Genomic DNA, 22,044 nt, shown 5'->3' with positions numbered 1-22,044 from the left:
CCGCGCGGGGAGAGGGATGCTGACCCAGTCCCGGGGGAGAGCGCCGGTGTCTCAGTCCCCGCCTCTGGGGCTTCATTTTTGGAACAGCGCCCTCTCAGGGACGGCTGCGAGGACAGAGTTGACCTGTTCATCACCCTCCCTACATTGAATCGCCTCTCCTTCGGTTGCTGAGGTCAATTCCCTAGGAAAACAGGTACTCTACTGGGATTTTGGGATTTTTTTTTTTTTTTTTTTTCTTGGCATAGAAAGAAGGACCCACTATCCGGTTCCACAAAATAACCAAAACTGTCACTACTCAAACTTTTAGCTAGGCTTAGGGTGAAGTCATAATCGTTCCCTTTTATTTATTCATTCATTCCAGCAAAGCAAAACAAGCCAACAAGCAAAATCCCTGCAAGTATTGGGCATGTATTATGGGGCAGATGCAATTTTGGTGACTGTGGATACAGAGATGAGTGCTGAACAGATTCTTCCTTCCAGGAACTCCAGTGAAGGCAGGATTTAAAGAGGAGGCATGAGCAGAGGGCCATGGGAATACAGGGAGGATTCACTCCTTTTGTGTGGCTAATTTGACGAAGGCTTCACGGAAAGCAGGACTGTAAGCTGGATCCTAAATGATGAATTGACATTCATTATTCTAGCAGCATAAGGAGCATTTGCAAAGGCTTGAGGAACATGGGAGAACTTGGTGTGTCTAAGGCAGAGTAAACTGTTTGGCATAGCTGGAGTGTAGGGTTTAGGAAGGTGGAAGAGAGTGAGGGAGACCAAGCATGGAAGGCTTTGCCAGAGATGGGGAACCAATAACAATGCTATTACTAATCATTGTTACATTAACAAAATGCTCAGCATGTGCAGGGGCCTGGGCTGAGTTCTCAGTGAACATTGCTTTATTTAACCTTCATGGCAGATCATATTATCTCCAGCATCATACCAAGGAGAGTGAGTGGGAACAATGTTCAGGTGTAGGCAAAAGCAGTGCATTGTGTGTAGAGAATTTAAACCCAATAATAAACTGGCTGAAAGTTGACATGCTTTGTATTGGCACCATTCTAAACAGTATAGTGAGAAAACACTCTTCCCTGCCCAGGCTGATGGCTCCCACTACCCTCCCTTCCACAGATGAAGAAGGAGTAGGCTATGGACCAGGCAGGGACTGGAATGCCAAGAGCAGTGTCGAGGGCAGGGACTGGAGGAGCAAGAGGTTGGAGATTGATATGGTTTTGCTCTGTGTCCCCACATAAATCTCATCTCTAATTGTAATCCCCGTAATCCCCACGTGTCTAGGGACAGAGCTGGTGGGAGGAGATTGGATCATGGGAACAGTTTCCTTCATGCTGTTCTCATGATAGTGAGTGAGTTCTCGTGAGAGCTGATGGTTTTATAAGGGGCTCTTCCCGCTTCGCTCCTCACACTTCTTTCTCCTGCCACTTTGTGAAGGATGTGTTTGCTTCCCCTTTCACCATGATTGTAAGTTTCATGAGGCCCCCTAGCCATGCAGAGCTGTGAGTTAATTAAACCTTTTTCCTTTATAAATTACCCAGTCTTGGGTATTTCTTCATAGCTGTGCGAAAACAGACTAATACAGAGGCCAAGAGACCATTTAGGAAACGATTCCAAAACTTGACAGCAGCAATGGGATTGGAGAAGAGGTCAGACTCAAAAGATTTTTTCATGGAATAGAATTGTCAGATCTTGGCACGTGATAAAAAAGAGGATATAAGGGTGAGGCACAGTCTAGGATGATTTTGAATTTTCTACCATAGGGGATAAGATCGTCGGAGAAGCTCTTCCAATAATTAGGGGAGGCACAGAGAGAGCTGATTTAGCAGACAGAGATAATGTATTTAATCTAAAACATGTTGCATTTGAAGTGCCTGCAGGAGCTTCAAGAAGAGTATGGTGAAGCTGCAGGGATTTCAGAGGAGGGGGGATTGATCAGAAGCCAGTGCTGAATAGAATCTCCTTAGTTACATCTCAGATCTCCCGACTCTCTCCTTGAAACCCAAAACTGACACCTCTTGTTGAGAAATCACTCAGATTAATATTTCACCCTTGGTGTTTAGTTACTACCAGCATACAAACCTACGGAGTAATATTAAAGATATTTAACAACTCACAGGGCATGAGAATCAAACACCCAGAACAGATACTGGCCTTCCCAGTGGAGCAAGACTTGAGCCCTGTGCCATACCTGGTGTTAATACAGTGGTGTCTGGACCTTGGAGAGGTCTGGGCCTATCCCTGGGGAGAGGTCAGGATGGCCAGCATGACAGGAAAGAAATCAAGGGGCTCCATTATGAAAATATTTCAAGAATTTTGTAATCAGTACAACCATGCCATTGTTTGCTGAATGTCTGTTCTGAATATCTAATTTGCCGAGTGCCTGTTGACACATCTACTCCCGTCTCAGTCTTGAGTAGTTGAAATCTATCTGTTTAAAAAAGGAACTAATGGAGCATTTCTGTAGACTAGCAATAAAAAGTCATAAAAGATAACATTCAAAAAAGATACCGTTTTCAAAAGAACAAAAACCTAGGGATAAATCTAACAAAAGATGTGCAAGATCTTTATGTGAAAAATGACAAAACTTTATAGAAAGATATTAAAGAAGTTCTAAATAAATGGGAGAGACATGTCATGTTCCATCATGGAAAGATTCCGTGTCACAAACATGTGAATTCTTTACCACATAATTGATAAATTCAATAGTTGAGAGATATGATTGAAATCAAAATCTAAATAAGGTTTTCCATGGAAATTGACAAGGTGATTCTAAAATGTATAACATATAGAGCAAGAGTAAAAAATAGCTTAGATATTCCAGGAGAAGAAAGAAGATAAGAGGAACAAGGAGGAGGAGGAGGAGAGGGAGAGGTGGAAGGGGAAGGAGGGAAGAAAAAGGAGAACAGAGAAGAGAAGAAGACAACAGTAACATAGCAATGGCAACAACTAAGTGAAGAGAACTTGCCCTAGTGGACATTATTATAAAGTTGCAGTGGTTAAGATGGTTTTGGCACAGAGACCAATAGAATAACGACACAGTAAATAGCCAGGAAATTTGGAAACCTGATATATACAGAAGTTTCTTTAGAGATTGCATATATATCACCACAAAGTCAGGAAGAATTCTTTAAACGAGACATCAGAAGTACAAACTGAAAATGAAAAAAACTAAGTTTAGCACTAGCAAAATTTAAAACTGTCGTTCAACTAAAAATAAAAAAGTGAGTGAAAAGATATTTCCCATACACAAAAACCCACAAAAGGATATCCAGAATATAGAATTAATGCCTGTACATTGATAAAAAAGACAAACATTCCAATAGACAAAAACTTGGCAAGAGCCACAAAAATGTCTTTTACAAGAGGCTACATGAATGTCCTATAAACACAAGAAAAGATGTTGCATCTTGTTAGTAATTAGAGAAATGCCAAACCACACTAACACTCCATACCCACCAAAATGGCAAGAATAAAAAAGTTGGATGATACCAAGGTTGGTGAGGATGTAGAGCCATGGGAGCTCTCATAAAATGCTGGTGGGTGTGTAGGCTGGCACAAACACTTTGGGAAACTATGTGGCATTGCTTCGTGAAGCTGAAGATGTGCATGACCTGCCATTCTATTTCAAGGCATGATCTAGAGAAACTCTTGCACATGTGCGTAGGGAGATAAGTCTAAGAATGTTGATGGTAGCATTATTTGTAGCAGCAAAAATGTATAAACAACTAAATGTCCTTCACCGAGTAAATGGATGAATTGTGCCACATTCATATAAAATATGTAGCACACTGGGGTCTAGTTGAGGGTGGAGGATGGGAGGAGGGAGAGGAACAAAAAGCAAGAGCTATTGGGTACTAGACTTAACACCTGGGTGATGAAATAATCTGTACAACAGACCGCCATGACACAAGTTTACCTATGTAACAAACCTTCACATGTACCCCTGAACCTGAAACAAAAGTTACAAAAAATGCATACTCTACAGATGAGAAAAATGAGGAAAGTGGTGCTACTGATGCCAAAATACAGTGTTGAGTGAATAAAGCCAGAAGTAGGCTATTATGCATAGAATCATACAATTTCATTAATGTTTTCGGTCATGCAAAAACCACTATCTGTTGTTCATGGATGCATATGTGTGCATTGAAATTTTTTAAAAGAGAAGCAAAGGAATGGGGTGTTCTCTGGGGACTAAAAAGGGAAATGGCATTGGGGATGGGTACACAAAACACAAGGAGCTTCAACTATATGTACACTGTTTTCTTTCTTTTTCTTTTCTTTTTCTTTCTTTTTTTTTGTTTTTTGTTTTTTTTTTTTTGAGACAGGGTTTTCCTCTGTTGCCCAGGCTGGAGTGCAGTGGTGCCATCTCGGCCTACTGCAACCTCTACCTCCTGGATTCAAGAGTTTCTCCGCCTGCCTCAGCCTCCCAAGTAGCTGGGACTACAGGCATGAGCCAACACGCCTGGCTAATTTTTGTATTTTTAGTAGAGATGGGGTTTCACCATGTTGGCCAGGAGATTATCTCTCAAATTTGATAGTGAGTACTTGGCTATTCATTTCTTACTCCTTTTATCCTTTATTTTTAAAAAATCTGATCCTTGGATGCGCAAAGTTGGAATTTTTTTCATAATTGTGGTTCAAGACAAACTATACCTGGCTCTTTTATTATATTTTTTAAAAACTTAACACATATTTATGTAATGGACCCTTGATGAACCCGTCATTCAAACCGAGGACTAGAAAAATTAGCAGTAATTTACATCTACTTATGTGCTCCTCCCCATCCTGTCTCCTGCCCCTTCTCCTTCTTTCTAGAGGAGACTGCTATCCTGAATCTACTGTGTATTGTTCCCTTGCTTCTTAATTACTGTTACACACAAATGCAAACCGAAAGAACATATTGTTGAGGTTTAGTGTTTTTGGACTTTTTATAAAAAGCATATCCTGCTACATGTAGTGTCCCTGGAACTCGACTTTTCTCCCATTCAACATTTGTTTTCAGCCCCATCTGGCTCCACAGGGCTCTCTCCCACCAGGTGTCTCTTCCAAACCCAGCACGTGACTCCTATTTCTGTCACCTGCCAGGTGCATGGGGGTTCCCAGTCAGACAACCTGCAGTGGATGGAGTCCTGGTGTCCCCATGTCTTTGCTGTGTGAGCTTGGGGAAAGTGGCTTCACTCTCAAGCCTCAGCACCCTGGTCTCTGAAATAAAGATGGCAATAACGTTTTTTTTCAGGATTAAAGGTACAATGCATGTAAAGTGCTTAGCGCAGGGCCTGGTCCATTGAGAGTGTTCAGTATATATTAGCTCTTAATATTATAATCATTATTATACTTGTATCTACTACATGGCACTGCCTTATATCCTATTTAGCAAGCTGTTGAATAAACTATTGAATAAGCTTAGTATTTAATAGCTGTAATATTTAATAAGCTAGCACCTAATAAGTTAGTGAGCAACTTCTTTCAGTTCATTTGTGTCTTAACTGAGGATGGCTCATTAACTCAAAGGAATATAATTGTTACTAGTGATGTCTGTGGCGTTCGCTATGGGTTCTTGGGGATGACACTATGAAACAGAGGACTTTTCCATCTCTTCCATTTCTCCCACTCAGATACTAACCCAGGCCAAACCCTCCTTAGCTTCCAAGATTAGATAAGATCGGGTGCATCCAGGGTGGTATGGATACAGCCACTTTCCTTTCTCATCCACAACCCCAGAGTTTGGCCAGAAGTAAAGAGAGAAGATGGAAACTGTAGCAGCAACCTGGAATACAAGTTTGAGCCCTGGCTAGGGGAGTTAGAAAAATCAGGAAGTGGGGCCAAGTGTCCACAATCCTAGGAATCTATGGCCTCTTTCAACCTGGCCCAAATTCGATTGCATCCGAGTGACCTGCCTGCAACCACGCAGGCACCCATGCCTTCACAGGTGCTTCCCACTCCTCATCACATGGGCTCCTTTATACACCCTGTCCTCAGCCTCAGTCTTCCCTTCCCCACCCTCCGCCTGGTAGGCACCCACTCATCCCTTAGGGCTCAGTGCGGTGATCCGCCCTCTGAAGAGCTGAGTCAGCAACTTTCCCATAAGAAGGCTCTCCACTTCCAAGCTACCCCACGTAAACCTCTGTTACTGCATTCATCATATTTTACTGTAATTACGTGTTTAAATTGTTTGCCTCTCAACTAGACAGGGCACGTCTTCAGCCTGGCGCTGTGTTGTACTCGTTCTGTTTACTTCAGTTGGAGGTGAAAGTGCATCAGCTCAGCCAATGCCTACTGATGAGATCAGGCCGAGTGAAAACCTCTGTTTAGGATAAGGTCCTCATTGGTGAAACCAGAGTAAGACAAACACCAAAGGCAGAAAAGTGTCAGTGACACTTCACAATGTTGTTGTGGGGATAAGATGAAACAATGTAGGTCAAGGACTTGATACGTTTTTTATAAGTCTATAGTAAACGCTCAATAAATAGTTCCCTTTCCCTTTGGATGAATGAGTACTGAACGTGCACAAGGAAAGGGAAGTCTGGAATAAAAATACACAGGTGAGGGAACTGTGCTCAGGAAGTTTATAAGCCAAAAAAGAGGTGAAGAAAGAGGGTCTGGCTGAGTCTAGTTAATGGTTTGTTCAGGAATAACACTCCCCCTTCATACCATCGGTACCAATTGCTGGGATACGGCTCTCTCATACATAGCAGCTCTCCTCGGCAGAAAGTCAGTTTCATCCCTAGGTGCAGCAGGAACAGAGCTAACCTGAGAAATCCAACATTTCACAGAGGAAAGCTCACACCATGAGAGGCAGTGGTGTGTGTCTGGTTTTAATAAGCTGCCTGCTTGATGAACCTCCACAGCTCAGTTTCTAAGAACCTCAACTTCCAAAGGCAAGACATTTGCTACCTGCAAGATGTGAGCTATAATTAGAAAATCTCCCAATTATGGTCAGTGTCTGCTTTTGTAGCACATGTGTTTCCAGAGCGTGGGCATCTGGTCCTCACGGCAATCCTGAAGAGGTGGATAGGGATATTTCCCAGAGGGAAACTCAGGTGCAGAGAGGGAGGAAACTGCCCACACAGGCATCCTTGATTGAGCTATCGATCATCCTACTCACTTTCCCCTCAGTCCACAAAAAGTGGGAGGCAGCTTACCAAAATCTCTTGAATTCTAAAAAATAAATGAACCCTTGAGGCAGCTGATATGAGGGAAATGGGCAGGTGGGTGGTACAGAAATATCAGAGAGAGGTGAGCAAGAGGCCCCCAGAGGTGAGCAGCCATCACATTGGGCTCTGAGCTGCTTGATCAAAGCAAAAACAGAAACAAGTTATTAGTTCCAAACCCAAATATATCAGTCTGTTCCTGCCAGCAGGATCTTGATTGCACCATCCCACACAACAGCCTCGCTTGAGTAAGAGAAACACCCAAAGCAGGAAAATCCAGTGCTGAAGGACCCCAGGACCAACACCAGTTCCTGAGCATCTTTCCTGGGCTGTAAGTGTTGTTTATGTGTCTGTCTCTTTGCCAGGGGAGATAGAGGAAGTGCCTTGAGCAGAAAAGCTCTTTTTTAACCCTGCACAGGGCTGGTGCAGGCACTGACGTTGACTCATTCTTGATGTGGCTTTTGACAAGCAAACAGAAAGATTAGAAATGTGAATTCTCTGTAGTTGGCCAATTATTATAACCTTATATGTTATAACAGATAAGTCTATGACAACAAAAATGTCTGTGAGCACAGAGAACCTGATAAAGGCAGAAGCTATGAGTGTGGGTTATTTAAAAATACACAGGCGGCCGGGCGCGGTGGCTCAAGCCTGTAATCCCAGCACTTTGGGAGGCCGAGACAGGCGGATCACGAGGTCAGGAGATCGAGACCATCCTGGCTAACACGGTGAAACCCCGTCTCTACTAAAAATACAAAAAACTAGCCGGGTGAGGTGGCGGGTGCCTGTAGTCCCAACTATTCGGGAGGCTGAGACAGGAGAATGGCGTGAACCCGGGAGGCAGAGCTTGCAGTGAGCTGAGATCCGGCCACTGCACTCCAGCCTGGGTGACAGAGCAAGACTCCGTCTCAAAAAAAAAAAAAAAAAAAAAAAAAAAAAAATACACAGGCAGACAAAGTGGGGTATTAAAGTTTGGGGTGATAATCCATCAGGAATTATTTCCGCATTCTTTACTAGTTCTTTTGGTTCAATGATCTTCTGTTCTCTTTTGATTTGTCGTGTCTTCTTAAAGATAAATTATTATAAATTATTGGGTAACATAATCCTTATTTCAGAGTTATCTATTTTGTTTCCATGAGTTATTTGCCTAAATTAGAATTATGTCATTTAAATTACAGCAACTTTTGTTAAATTTTAATATCTGGTATGAATAGTCACCCTCCCTTACTAGTATATTTTTAAAATTTCTTAGATATTCTCACTTTCTTCTTGTTTTCATCATTGTCTTCCTCCTCCTCTCCCTCTTTCTGTCTTTTATTTTTTCCAATTGAAATTGAAAAGTAATTATGAAAATTTAGGGGTAATTTTACTTCAGTCTTTTCTTTTGTGCGCATATATTTAACTTGCCGTGTGATATTTTCCCCCAGTCAACACCATACCACCAGTAATTTTACATCTCCTGAAAAATATTCCAATAATTAAATTGAAATGAATGCTAGTATTCAGCTATATGGAAATTCTATAATCTAATGAACTATATTCAATGATGGACAGATAAGTCATTTGCAAAATTATTGTCAACAATAATAAAAACTCTATTTCAGAGTTATCTATCCTGTTTCTGTGATCATCATTGAAAGATGAACATTTTTGTATGTAAATATTCATCCATGGTTTTATTTTCTTTGTACATATTTAATAAATGAAACTACTGGGAATATTACTAATGCTTTTGATACTTATCACCAAATTGCTTTCCAAAAGAGGCACATCAATTTATACACTTACCACAATGATGTCAGAGTTCCTACATTTTTTCCCTCCCTCCAGCCCTGTATGTTACTATTTTAAAATATTTTCATTTTATTAAAATGTAGTTATCTCTCATTTAATAATCTAAACCTTATTATTTTAAAATATCCATCAATTTGGGAAATGAGAAGTGATAGACTTTTAAAAATCAGTATATATTTTACTATGAAAAACTTTTGAAATTGTTTATTAACCATTTGTATTTTTCTGATTGTCTATTTTTTCCCTCATTTTTCTAAAAGCATTTAGTGTTTTTCTTATTGTTTTGAAAGAGTTTTTAAGTTTTACAGTAAGGACATGATTCATCTTTTGTCTGTGTCTAATCCAAGTTAATTTTCATATTTTGCCAATTACCTTGTCCTTCTCTCTTCTCTGTCTTACAAAACAGAATCATTGGGATCTCTTAATCAGAATCTCATTAAAACTGTGAATTAATTTTAGGAATGACATCCTTTTAATACTTAATCTTTCCCTCCAGGAGTATGACATGACTGTCTATTTATTCACAAACCTTTTCTATCTCTATAAACTTTTTATAGTTCTCCTCAAATAGCCAAAACCCTTCCTTGATTATTCTCAGATATTTTGTAGTTTATTATTATTGCAAATGAGATATTTCTATTATGGTAACTTCTAACGGCTTATTGTTATATATAGGAATCCCATTAATTTAAACAATATATATAATTATTTTATTTACTACTTATTCATTTGATTTTAGTTTATTATTTGTTTTTCAACTTATATAAAGATTATCAACTAGTGCTTTTCTTTTTTATAATACTATGTTGGTTTATAATGTATATTTTGTATTTTGGCTAGAATTTTCAGAACAATGTTGAAAATAACAAAGATGTCAGCTTTCTTGTTTTGTTCATGATTTCAATGCCATCCTGGTACCTGTCTGGATTCTTTTTTCTCTCCTCACCTCAACTTCCCCACCCCTTGGCTTGGGCATGATGACCTCTTTCAACATTTATTTTTTCCTTTTGGCTGGATAAAAAAATATTCTACTAAAGCAAAGCATCTTGTATGTAGTATCTTCTCAGCTTTAACAGGCATATATATTTGTGTGTATATGGAAGCCTTCATACGTAAATGTGTATGTGTGTTGTGTACTGAGTGTTCTTTCCTGGGAGCCTGGGTAGATGGTGGTGCCATCAATGGAAGCTGAGACCGTAGAAGAGTCTCAGGAGCAAGCAGTCAGTTTGAGGAGTTCTCCACTGATAGCCACAAGGATACTACAGCACTGCCCCAGGCTCTTCTCAAAAGGCTTCTCCTTTACAGGATGGGACAAAATTCACATGTTAAAGAGACAAGATATTTAACTGATGACACACTCAATGTGGATCAATACTGAGATGTAGTTGTGAAAAATGATGGTGAGATTCAGGCTGTATGAAAACAAACATAGGAAAAAATGACTATCAACATTGATGGAGAGCCTGTTACATGTCAGGTGTTACGCTCAGTGTTCTTAAATAGATGACTTCGTTTCATTTGCACAATGACAGCTCAAAATGTCATTATTCTCCCAGATAAAGAAACAGAAGCAGCTGGGCATGGTGGCTCATGCCTGTAATCTCAGTACTTTGGGTGGCCAAGGCAGGTGGATCACGAGGTCAGGAGTTTGAGACCAGCCTGGCCAACATAGTGAAACCTCATCTCTACTAAAAATACAAAAAATCAGCTACGTGTGGTGGTGGGTGCCTGTAGTCCCAGCTACTTGGGAGGCTGAAGCAGGAGAATCACTTGAACCCGGGAGGCAGAGGTTGCAGTTAGCCGAGATTGCCCCTTTGCACTCCAGCCTGGGCAAAAGAGCAAGACTCCATCAAAAAAAGAAAGAAAGAAAGAAAGGAAAAGAAACAGAAGCTTAGTACTTGGAATGAGGCAGAGTAGAGGAGGTGTCATTGTCTTTCTGAAGGCTTGGATGTTGAACTGACTTACGTGCTCCAGCTGTGGTCTGATGGGACATATTTAACAGTGAGGGAACTGGTCACACTAAACTGTGTTGTGTGAATAATTTAAGGAGCTAAAAATTTTAAAGTTATATTTGAAGGGCGGTCACATGGGCTGGTGAAAACTCTGGATAGAGGGTGAGCCAAAGGTAATCAATTTACTACCGTAATATCACCCACTTGCAAGATTTCCGCTTCTCTCTGCATCTGCATGCTGATAACCTTAAACATTCCTGTCTCCCGTTTACACTTCTCCTGTTGTCTTAGTCAGTTTAGGCTGCTATAACAAAATGCTGTAGATTGGGTGGCTTATAAACAATAGGCATTTATTTCTCACTGCTCTGGAGGTTGGAAGCCCGAGATCAGGGCACCAGCATAGCTGGGTTCTGGTGAACCAGGTTCTTCCAGGTTGCATGTTGTCAACTTCTTGTTGTATCCTCACATGGTGGAAAGTTGGCAGGAGAGCTCTCTGGGGTCCCTTTTATAAGAGTCCTAATCCCATTCATAACTCCCATTCATAACTCTCATTCATTGCTCCACCTTCGTGACCTAAGTACCTCCACAAGCCTCCACCTACTAATATGATCACATTGGGGGTTAGGATTTCCACCTATGAATTTTGGGAGGATGCAAATATTCACTCCATAACACTTTGAACTCCAGATCTATTTCTGACACTTTCACCTGGATATCTTATAGACCAATCACACTTAGTCCAAGGGGTTAAAAGGTTCTCAAAAACCTCTCAGTAAGCACCAAATCCAATCATTAGTGAATAATCACAATTATGATTTTCAAAAAATGTATTGAATGCATATTAAGTACCCATTTAGTCCAGCCCCTGGATTAAATGTTTTATATTCATTACAATACAAACAATTGAATTTTTCCACTAATCATGTAAAGTATCTATCATTCCCATTTTGTGGATGATAACACTGAGGCTCTTAGAGGTTAGTTGCTATCTTGAGGCTATCCGACTAGTAAGGAGTAGCATCGGGGTCAAACCGCAGGTTGATCTGGCTCCAAACATAAGGTCTTTCTAGGATGCAAACTCCACATAATTCCAGAGCGGGCAAGTCAAAGTGGAGGGTGCTATGTGTTTGGAAGGCACAGGTATGAAGGCCACCTAGGTGACTAGTGTTTTCAGAGCTGCTTCCTCTTTCAATAAAGCCCAGACTCAAAGACTTACCAGATATGCTTTTCAGTTGAGGGGAAGTTTGGTCTTTTATGCTTTGAAAGGCAGAGATAAACCTTTCCATGGAACCGTAGGAGGAAAATGCATTTCAACATAAGTCTCTTCCATGTTCTATTGAAAAGTTTTGCCCACTCAACTCCATAAAAGTGTGTTATTTTCTGTATATAGAGAATCCCTCTATTTTAAGATAATGCAAACCTTAGGATGGCTATTTGACATAGTTGTTAAGGTAAGGAATTCCTTTGACTGATAGACCTGATGCCTCCATGCTAGATACATTGCTTCAGAGGGTTATGTGTGAAAAACTCCTAGGAATTGGGGCTGCTACCTTGGCAACTGTGCTAGAGTCCTCACTCTGGCTGGGGTGCTGCTGACTTCAAGGCCCTTTGTACCTCTTTTCTTGCATCTTCTGGGCATCAGTTGCAATGTCTTATTCACTTTTGTATCCTTGAAATTAGTCATGGTTTATTTACCATCAGGGCTTCTTTCCAACTATACCCCAATGACATGAAACAGAAACCTCGCAACCATCTCTTGGGAGGAAATGCAGAGACCACACTGTTCTCCCTGGCAATCAGATTTCCCTGTCATGAGCATCATAATGGCAAATACAAATACTTTTCTGCCAAGAAAGATAGGTAGTTTACAGATCAAAAGGAAAACAAAGCCAAAAATAAACCGAAGAAACCAAACCCCAAAAAGGCAGATAAACAAAGGTAAAACTGTGAGACACTTGGAGAAAATGATATCAGGAAGAAAGAAAGGGTCAGGAAGAGAATGGCTAGAAATATGTTCCTTAGTAGTGTATTGATTTGGACCCATTAAACAATGCCAACTACACAATTAAAATAGAGGCAGAAAATAAAAAACGTGCACTGTACCTGCCTTGCCTCCCTGATGGGCATGACTCATGGTGCTGTCCCCAAGCCCTCCCCAGACAGAGCAGTCCTTGTCAATCAGAGTTCACTCAAATTATTTGTTATGAATAAATGTTATTGAAATTTTAATTAGCTCTCTGAGAACTTAGGAAAATACCCTTCTGTTGAGAAAATAGCTTGTCTGTGTTTATTTTCAAACTTCACAATGAATTTCTTAAAGAATATTTTCTATGACATTCTAAAAAGATTGTGAATGTGAAGGATTTAATAACTTAGGTCTTGGAATTTACTTTGAAACCCTGGGCATGACTTTTCATTTATGAGCTACGCCACAAAGCCTCTTTTTATTATCTTGGTTCTTGGATAGATTTCTAATGCTTGAAAGTTATATATGGAATCATCAATTTTTCCTTTCATTCTTCTGAACTTGTTATTGCCCTTTCTCCCACTCACAAATCAAAGCCCTTCTCTTTTCCTTGTTGGATCCTGGTTTTGAAAATGTATAACCAAATGAACAAAAATCAGGTGGAAAAAAACATCAAGGAATAGCATGACTTGTCGGTTAGTGGCGTGATCTCGGCTCACTGCAACCTCTGCCTCCCTGGTTCAAGTGACTCTCCTGCCTCAGCGTCCTGAGTAGCTGGGATAACAGATGTGTGCCACCATGCCTAGCTAATTTTTGTAGTTTTAGTAGAGGTGAGGTTTCACCATGTTGGTCAGCCTGGTCTTGAACTCCTGACCTCGTGATCCACCTGTCTCGGCCTCCCAAAGTGTTGGGATTACAGGCGTGAGCCGCCGCGCCTGGCCGTCAGTTAGTTTTATGAAGCTTTGGTGCTGCTGCTGCTGCAGCCACCACAGCCTGACAGCCCTTGTCTGTGGGGCTGCCAGAAGTAACCCTGGCCAGGGTAATGATACCCCATGACTTTCTCGCTTTATTCTTATGTTGGCAAAACAGAGAATCAATGGTTAGAGCTTAGCCATAGGCGTTTCAGTAGTTTTTCTTATTTACAGTTGTGTTGGATACAAAACAGTTTTGCTTGTTCCTTAATGTGAGTCTAGTGAAACCCCATAAATAACCTGTGTGCCCATGAAAGGTCACCTTGGAGCAGTCACTATTTACTATCTCAGGTACTCTATTTTATTCCTCAACTGGATTTTTTTACTTCTTATTTCAGTGCCCCAAATTCCAACAATCAGGGATTCATTTGGAAAAGGAGTTTTCTATTTTAAAAAATGCAAATATTATGGTGAGGTCACAGTAGTGAGACATCAGGAATTCAATTCAATTGCTTTCCCATGCCCTGAAGGAATGAGAATTTTGATTAGAGGGAAAGGAAGGAGAAACTTTAGAGAGCAATTAGGTTTGTGGGAGAGGCAGATTATTTAGGGCACTTGGACTCTTCTAGAAGAAATGGAAAGTAGGACATTAGAAGGTGCCACAGACGCATTTGACCTCCTTTGAATGTTTGCTCAAGGCTGGTCCCAAACAGAATCATATATATTGTAACAGAAAGTAGAGAGAGGACGAACACAATTGTGTTTCATGTGATTGAGTCCCAGAAAGAGGAAATGGCTTGCCTAGCTTCACAAAGTTAGTGAACCTACATCTGTGTTTCTGACTCTCAAGCTAACCCTTGTTTTCCAGTACTCCACTGCAATACCAGCCAAGGAACACGTTTCCCTCTGCTTTGCCTCCAGGACTTAGAACTCCAGCAAGTGCTCCGGTTCTACTGCTCCTGAGCCTGTGAAGACCACCAAAGCCTTTCTGGGAAATTCATGACTCCTAAAATCTTGTTTTGACAGGAAAGTAAATTTCTAGTCATAAATCACAAACTTGCCAACGCACTTCTGGTCCACAGCCCACTGTGGGTCAGGACTGCCTGTGCCTTGCAGAGACAGAAGGCTCATACCAGATGCACTTGAGTTCACTGCCTTTTTCTCAGGCATACTAGTCTGTCCTGGGTGACAGTCGGAAGCCTGGGGAAGGGATGTATGACCTCTGAGATGTCAAAAGGCCACAGTGCTGCTGTGCAAGGCTGGTGAGCCTCCCTGGCCATCTGTTTCCTATCACCCAGGACAATAACTTTCAAGAGTTGTCACGGGAGGAAATGGCCCTTGGTCCTTACCCTCTGTGCCTGGATGGCTCTGTGAATCCGCAGTACAATTTATAATAAGCCCAGTGATGACCATAGCAACAACTCAGACATAGAGTGAGCCTAGCCCTGTGCCAGGTGCGGGGTACTATCCCAAGGGATGAACGGAAGCCCCTCATCTGGAGTCCCTGAAAAGATGATGAATAGAAGGGGGAAGATAACTAAGGGCCAGGATGAGGAGATGAAAATGAAAAGGTTATATCTGGGAGACAGATCAATAATAATAGTGGTCTTCCTAAATCCACTGCTTCTACTATCCCCGTAACACCTTCAGACCTGTGCGAGGAAGGGTGGCTATTTCGTGCATGAGGCAGGGGGAAGGCTCCAGAAAGTGTTGCGCTCAGGAAGAAAGCTTTGGATTTGATTTGACAGTGGCAGGGAGACAATTCCTTGACAAAGATGAGAAAAAGTTAGTGCAACCTGACTCCCTGGGACTTTAGCCCCATCTCTGCTGTTTACCGGCTGTGGTTATCTTGGGCGAGTTGCCATGCTGTGCCTCCGTCTTCTTTTTGTAGAATGTGGATAATAATAGCCTCACAAAGTTGTGAAGATTCCATGAGATTCTGCATGCAATGTGCTTAGCATTGTGCTTGGCATGTCATAAGTGCTCAAAACATGTTGGCTGTTATTCTCAATATTAGTTAATTTATCAGTACTAATAAAATGAGTGGAGTGATAATCACACAAAATGATTGAGTTGCAGAGATTAGAGTCAAGGCAAACGCCAAGAAGCAGGCAGGGAGGAAGAGGACTCTGATTTCACTGACACATATTGAGCACCTCCTGGGTAGTAGGTATGGGGATCCTAGGTGTGCAAGCGTGGAGGCCGGCAAGCTGGAACCGACTAAGCTGCTCTGATGAAAATCTGTGCAAGTGGTGGCAGAAGCCTAGGAGAAGGATTTGGGAGTGGTGGGGGTGGGGAGTGAAGAAGTCTAGAGCAACCACAGGAGGGCCAGGAAAAACTTTAAGGGAAGAACAACCAGATTTGGAGCAATGGGACCCAGGGTGAACTGTGAGGAGATAACCAATGGGAGGCCAATGTTCTGAGTCCCAGATGGCCAAAATGGGGGATGTGGAAAGTAGATTGGGAAGGAAGAGGGAGCTATCTCAATAGCACAAATGAATCACAGATTTCCTCCTTAGCAGGAGACATCCCTGAGTGCTGCATCAGACTCTGACAATCGTAAAAGAAAACCCACAGTCACCTCTTTAAAAATACTTTCTAGGCTTCTGTCAATGTTAGTTTAAACATAGGGATGTACAGGAATCTCTGTCTTGGTTCTTTGGTGTCCTGGGAGTGGTGGGGAGGTGAGCAAGTGGGGTCATGTGCTCCTGCAAGTGAGATGCTTTTCTAGGTCTCACCTGAAGATACCCTCCCCAGGGCTGAAAGTGAGAAGATGACTAACTCTTTCATCAAGGCATTACTGGAACAGGTTCTCTCTGTATGGTGTTCTAAAGAAATAACTGGATTTGTGTAATCCAGTCACAAAGCCCTGGGTACTCCACTCCCTTCCAGAGAACACACCGTGGGGAGGAGCCAAGGTCCTGGGAGGTGGGGTTGCAAATTCTTGGCCAAACACCATGTGTAGAAAGGACCCATATATAAGAGGTGGTCTCAGGCTACAGGCTTCTGACTGCACCAGGATTAGAGCCTACCCAGGTGCTTAAAGAAGCAAAATCTCCTGTGCAGGTAAGTTTCTTTAGTTCCAAGGGTGGGTCCAAGTTAGCCCAGAGGCCCTGTGAGACTCTACAGGGTCTGGGTTTAGAAGGTGAGAGGAAGGTATTTGCTTCTCCTGGTTTGAGCTTTGTAGGTGAGTATATACAGAAAAAGCCCTGGAGTCTGGAGATTTCAATTTTGTCCTCAGTTTTGCCATCACTTATTAGTGTGACCTTGAGGAATAAACTTCAGGAATAGACTTTCGCCCCAATCTCCTCATTAAAAAAAAAAAAAAAAAAAAAGATGGGAGTATGTTTGGGCCTGGGTAATTTCTGAGGTCCCTCCAGCTCTGGTTTCTCTCGAAGTTGTTTAGTAGAGTTATTGATGCTGCTAGGTGCTGTCATTTCCCAGAACACAGGCTGATCCAGTAGTCTCCTGAGCCTCCTGGTAAGAGGGAATCTGGAGGCAGCCAGTTCCTCACTGAGGCCTTATGGGATCCTCAGAGTCAAGGAGGCCGACTGCTCTCTGGTTCTAATAAGCAGTGGGGCTGGGCTGACTTCCTCTATGAAATTAGATGTGAAGAACACACTGGGACGGTGACCACACCGTAAGAGTGAAATTGTGCCTCAAATGATAGCTGTCAGTGTGGTGCTTGGCACGGCCTTTGCCTAGACTAGAAATCTCAAAATTGCCCTTGTCTGGGTGGTCTGCTGGCCTATGGGCACTGGAAATCACTCATCAAGGCTCTGGAGGACTCCGGAGGGAGGCAGTCGGCTCTCAGTTCCGCTTATAACCCTCTTCTATGGAGGCACAGGATGATAATGTTTTGGTGGGTGGTACCTACGTTTTTCAGCCTGGGTACTTCAGGCCTGATAGGGTGAGGGGTACCTTTGATTTTCTAGGGGGAGAATTCTTGGATGAGTTAGGTACTGGCCATTTCACAGAGTGGGAGCCTCATCCTGAAGAGTGAGGGCCCTTTCTAGAGTGTGAGCCTGGTCGTTGGACTGTGACTTCCTCGGGGGCAGAAATTCTGTCTAATCCATCCTGTACCCCTACCATCTAGGGCAATGCCTGGCCCATGGGGAAGCATGCAATGCAATAAAGCCTTGTTGAAATGAATTGATTCTCCCACTTTTCAAACTCCCTTGTAAATCTCTCTCCTGACTATCAAAACAAGCAGTAGAAAAGGAATGGAATTGATGTAACTATCAGTGGTATAATTGGTTTGGTGATAGATCGCTCGACCTCAAGGGTAGCCACTAAGCTAATTTATAACATATAGATTGGTTTTGTCACTTTAGAAAGTTATGTAAATGGAGGTCGGGCGCGGTGGCTCAAGCCTGTAATCCCAGCACTTTGGGAGGCCGAGATGGGCGGATCACGAGGTCAGGAGATCGAGACCATCCTGGCTAACACGGTGAAACCCCCGTCTCTACTAAAAAATACAAAAAAACTAGCTCGGCGAGGTGGCGGGCGCCTGTAGTCCCAGCTACTCAGGAGGCTGAGGCAGGAGAATGGCGTAAACCTGGGAGGCGGAGCTTGCGGTGAGCTGAGATCCGGCCACTGCACTCCAGCCCTGGCGACAGAGCGAGACTCCGTCTCAAAAAAAAAAAAAAAAAGAAAGTTATGTAAATGGAATCAAAGAGTTTTTGTGTCTGAATTTTTTCTACTCAGTATTGTTTGTGAATCTCATTCATATTGCAGCATGTAATTCTTGTTTGTTCAGAGCTGTGAAGTATTTCATTGTATAAATGGATGTGATATCCATTTATATGGATATTATTAATATTTATCCATGTTCATGGACATTTGGGTAGTTTTCATTTGGGGATATTTTTCGTATTTCTTTTTTTCTTTTTTTTTTTTGAGACAGAGTCTCGCTCTGTCGCCCAGGCTGGAGTGCAGTGGCCGGATCTCAGCTCACTGCAAGCTCCGCTTCCTGGGTTTACGCCATTCTCCTGCCTCAGCCTCCCGAGTAGCTGGGACTACAGGCGCCCGCCGCCTCGCCTGGCTAGTTTTTTGTACTTTTTTAGTAGAGAGGGGGTTTCACCGGGTTAGCCAGGATGGTCTCGATCTCCTGACCTTGTGATCCACCCATCTCGGCCTCCCAAAGTGCTGGGATTACAGGCTTGAGCCACCGCGCCCGGCCTATTTTTCATATTTCTGTTGTGAGTATTGATGTACATGTCTTTTGGTGCATAAATTTAAGCATTTCTGTTGGATAATAAGCAGTAATGGAATTGTATCATATAGTTTGTAGGTGTTTAGCTCTAGTATTTACTGTCAAATAGTTTCTTTTCTTTTTGTGTTTTTTGAGATGTTTCTAATTGGCTTACTTTTTCCAAAAGTTTTCCTGGGTTTTTAACTGCATACCTTGATTTTCTGGAGTAGCGTTAATCAGAGCCTAAAATGACTGGCCAAGTCTTCCAGCCGGGGAATGGGCTTGGTAGAAGAGGGGGCTGTTAACCAGCATCCTCTCCCCAGTTCATGAGTGTGAGCGAAGGGCAGGAAAGCCCCACAAGAAGAAGACAAGAGGTTTCCAGAGAAGGCTCTGGAGAGGAGGGGACATTTGCCCTGAGCTTTGAAGGATGAGGGAGATTTGAGGCAGAAGATGTCAGGAGGAAGCGACATCTCCTTTGTAAGTTTGGACAGAGCAGAGGGTTTGTGGTGGGGGTTTGTGTACACAGAAAGGAACTAACACACCAAGAGCCTGGCCATTTGGACTTGATGCCATGGGCTGTGTGGTTTTGAGGGTATGATGTGAAATGGCCAGTCGTATGGCAAATGCAGGATCACAGGAGGAGAAGAGCTACCTCAGTCTGACCGCTCATCTAGCTCAAATTCCATGACTCTCTGAAGATGCGAATGCCCCTGCAAAAAAATAAAAGGAATGAATTTACATCTGCTTTAAAACTCTTTCCTGTCCAAATGTGTTGTCAAATGTTCAGAATCATTTGATATTTTGTTTTGAAAATCGGAAGAGTTGGCTCTTTGAAAGTGTGGGAATGGATAGAAAAAGAGTAGGGGATGACTCTCAGACTAGGGTCCCACTACCTCTTGGGGTGGGAAGTGTCAGAGCAGGGCAGCTCGAGGGGAACAGAGTGACCCCACTGAAGTCATAGTTTAGGAGGAGGTTGTACAAAGAGAATGTGCCTGTGCTGGAGAGAAGAGATGCCCCAGGGCTCCCCCAACAGTCAGGCTGAGCAGGCCATGCCTCCCTGGAACTGCTCCGAGGTCCTGTCTGTATATGGGGGCACTGAATGGGATGACCACTAAGTTCCTTCTAGCCTCATATTTGATTCAGCTGCAGTGAGCAACGCCAGGGTGCAACTTCCACACAGGCCGAGTGGTTGTTCCTGTGCTCAGGGAAAGCTGTGTCCAGGTCATGACAACTCGTGCTCCAGGGAGTCTTCTTCTCTGCAAAGATTTGTAGCTATGCAGTGTCTCATAAAGTCAAATGGAAGTGGGGTGGCTGTGGGTGAGTAGGGAGCTCCACCAGTTGAGTTCTTAGACCTCCATAGAGGCATGCAGTCAGCCCAGGGGATGCCCACCCTGGGATTGCCAGTTAAGGGACTTCCTGCCTCTTCTCCCCCACCTTCTCCCAAGGCGCATGTTCCCTTTGGAGACTCCTTTTTCTTTTAGGTCTGACCTTGGTTTTGCTTCCCCGGTTGCTTTGACGTGGATCCCACATACCACCCAGGAAAGGAGCCCTCAGGCAAGCCTGGATGAGCATTTCGGAGGGGAAGGATGTTCAAGAGGCTCCCTCAACCTAAATCAGGCCCCAGCAATGTGATCAGACTCCAGAAGAGCAGCCAAGTGATTGACAGTTCACAGGAAGTCTTTAACTTCCTTTATCTCAGTTCAGCTTCATAAGAGGGGAGGGAGGGCATGCTTTATTGTTCCTTACATTTTCCAAGTGAAGAAACATCCATCCCTTCCATCAGTGAGTCAATTGGCCAGCATTTATCAAGCATCTGTTTATTCATGGTATTATGTGACTAGAGATTAAAAAAAAAAAGCCTATACCATTCTTGCCCTCAAGAACTCACAGTTGGGCCACCTTTGTCATTGTTTCCTGAAAGGCAAATGTCTGCTCTAATAAACGAAGAATGATGCTTGATGTTTTCTGTTAGAAACTTGATCTAAATGCAGACAGATGTCTAAACAGTAAAAAAAATAAAAAAAAAATTAAAGTCTTTCAAACCATTAATGTTACAAAATCATTTCATCTTTTATGAACAGGTCATGATGTATACGTAGAGATGCTGGTTTTCCTGTTCATAATCAGTAACCACAGAACCACCTGAAAACTGCCCAGGAATGCCTGATGTTATCACATCTAAATACGGGATTAGACGCGAAACTTTAGCAGAGAGAAACTGCAGGCCACATTTGCAAGTGTTTTGAGACATGAATGCAACTGTAAATGTTAAGGGTCAATTAAAAAGTCAACGAATCAATTAGAGATAAAACTGTTGCATTAAGATAAATTCTTAATGATGGATTCAACCAACCACATTTTAATCTGTGAATTCCTACTTGGAGCTTACCCCTGTGCTTAGCCCTGCAACAGCAATCTACCTGGTTAAATAGTGCTTTAGAGCAGTGCTCAGCAAACTTTGCCTGTAAAGGATGGCATAGTAAATATTTTAGGCTTGTGGCCCCTAAGAACTCTGTGGCAATGACTCCACTCCGCTGTTGTAATGCAAAAGCAGCCACAGACAATACCAGACAGATAAGCATGGCTGTAGTTTCAGTAAAACTTTATTTATCCAGGCTGTAGTTTGCCAACTCCTACTTTAGACTTTCGTCAAGTCTTTTGACACGGTTATGTCTTTTGAGTTCTGAGAATAGGCACAGTATACGTCATTCCGTATTGAGGGTGAGGAAGCCAGCTCAGAGAGGGTAAAGGAGTCAGCACACGGGCATATGGGAAGAGGCAGCAAACCCACTTGCCTTCTGGGTTTTCTAATTCCAAACCTAGCACTCCATGGCCACTGCACACCGCCTATTACACAAAAGAAGTACAATCCCTGCTTACGATAAATCAAGCAAAGCCTATAGTTAGTCTTGTTCTTTTGTTGCGACTGTTGAGAACAAGGAATTGATTGTTTTTCAATCTGGTGCTTTTTATCATGTAGACAGAGTCTTGTACAAAGAGCCTAGGTTTTGACTCCAATTTTGCCTGAGACAACTTAGTGAGTTGTGGCAAGATGCCAGAGTTCTCTGGAAAT

At 42.5% G+C, this 22,044-nt stretch overlaps 1 protein-coding gene across 1 annotated transcript in view; it reads left to right on the top strand.

Moving 5' to 3' along the window:
• The first annotated feature begins 16,753 nt into the window (after window positions 1–16,753).
• The window catches only part of CAPN14 (calpain 14), a 42,933-nt gene continuing 37,642 nt past the window's right edge, over window positions 16,754–22,044 (top strand). The window contains exon 1 of the mRNA XM_030921272.1: window positions 16,754–16,843. The gene's annotated coding sequence lies outside the window, so the exon portion shown is untranslated. The remainder of the gene's footprint in view (window positions 16,844–22,044) is intronic.

The sequence above is a fragment of the Rhinopithecus roxellana genome, chromosome 17, assembly GCF_007565055.1.
Source record: "Rhinopithecus roxellana isolate Shanxi Qingling chromosome 17, ASM756505v1, whole genome shotgun sequence".
Lineage (NCBI taxonomy): Eukaryota > Metazoa > Chordata > Mammalia > Primates > Cercopithecidae > Rhinopithecus > Rhinopithecus roxellana.
The sequence above is the reverse complement of the archived record's forward strand: the minus strand, read 5'-3'. Positions and strand labels throughout refer to the sequence as shown.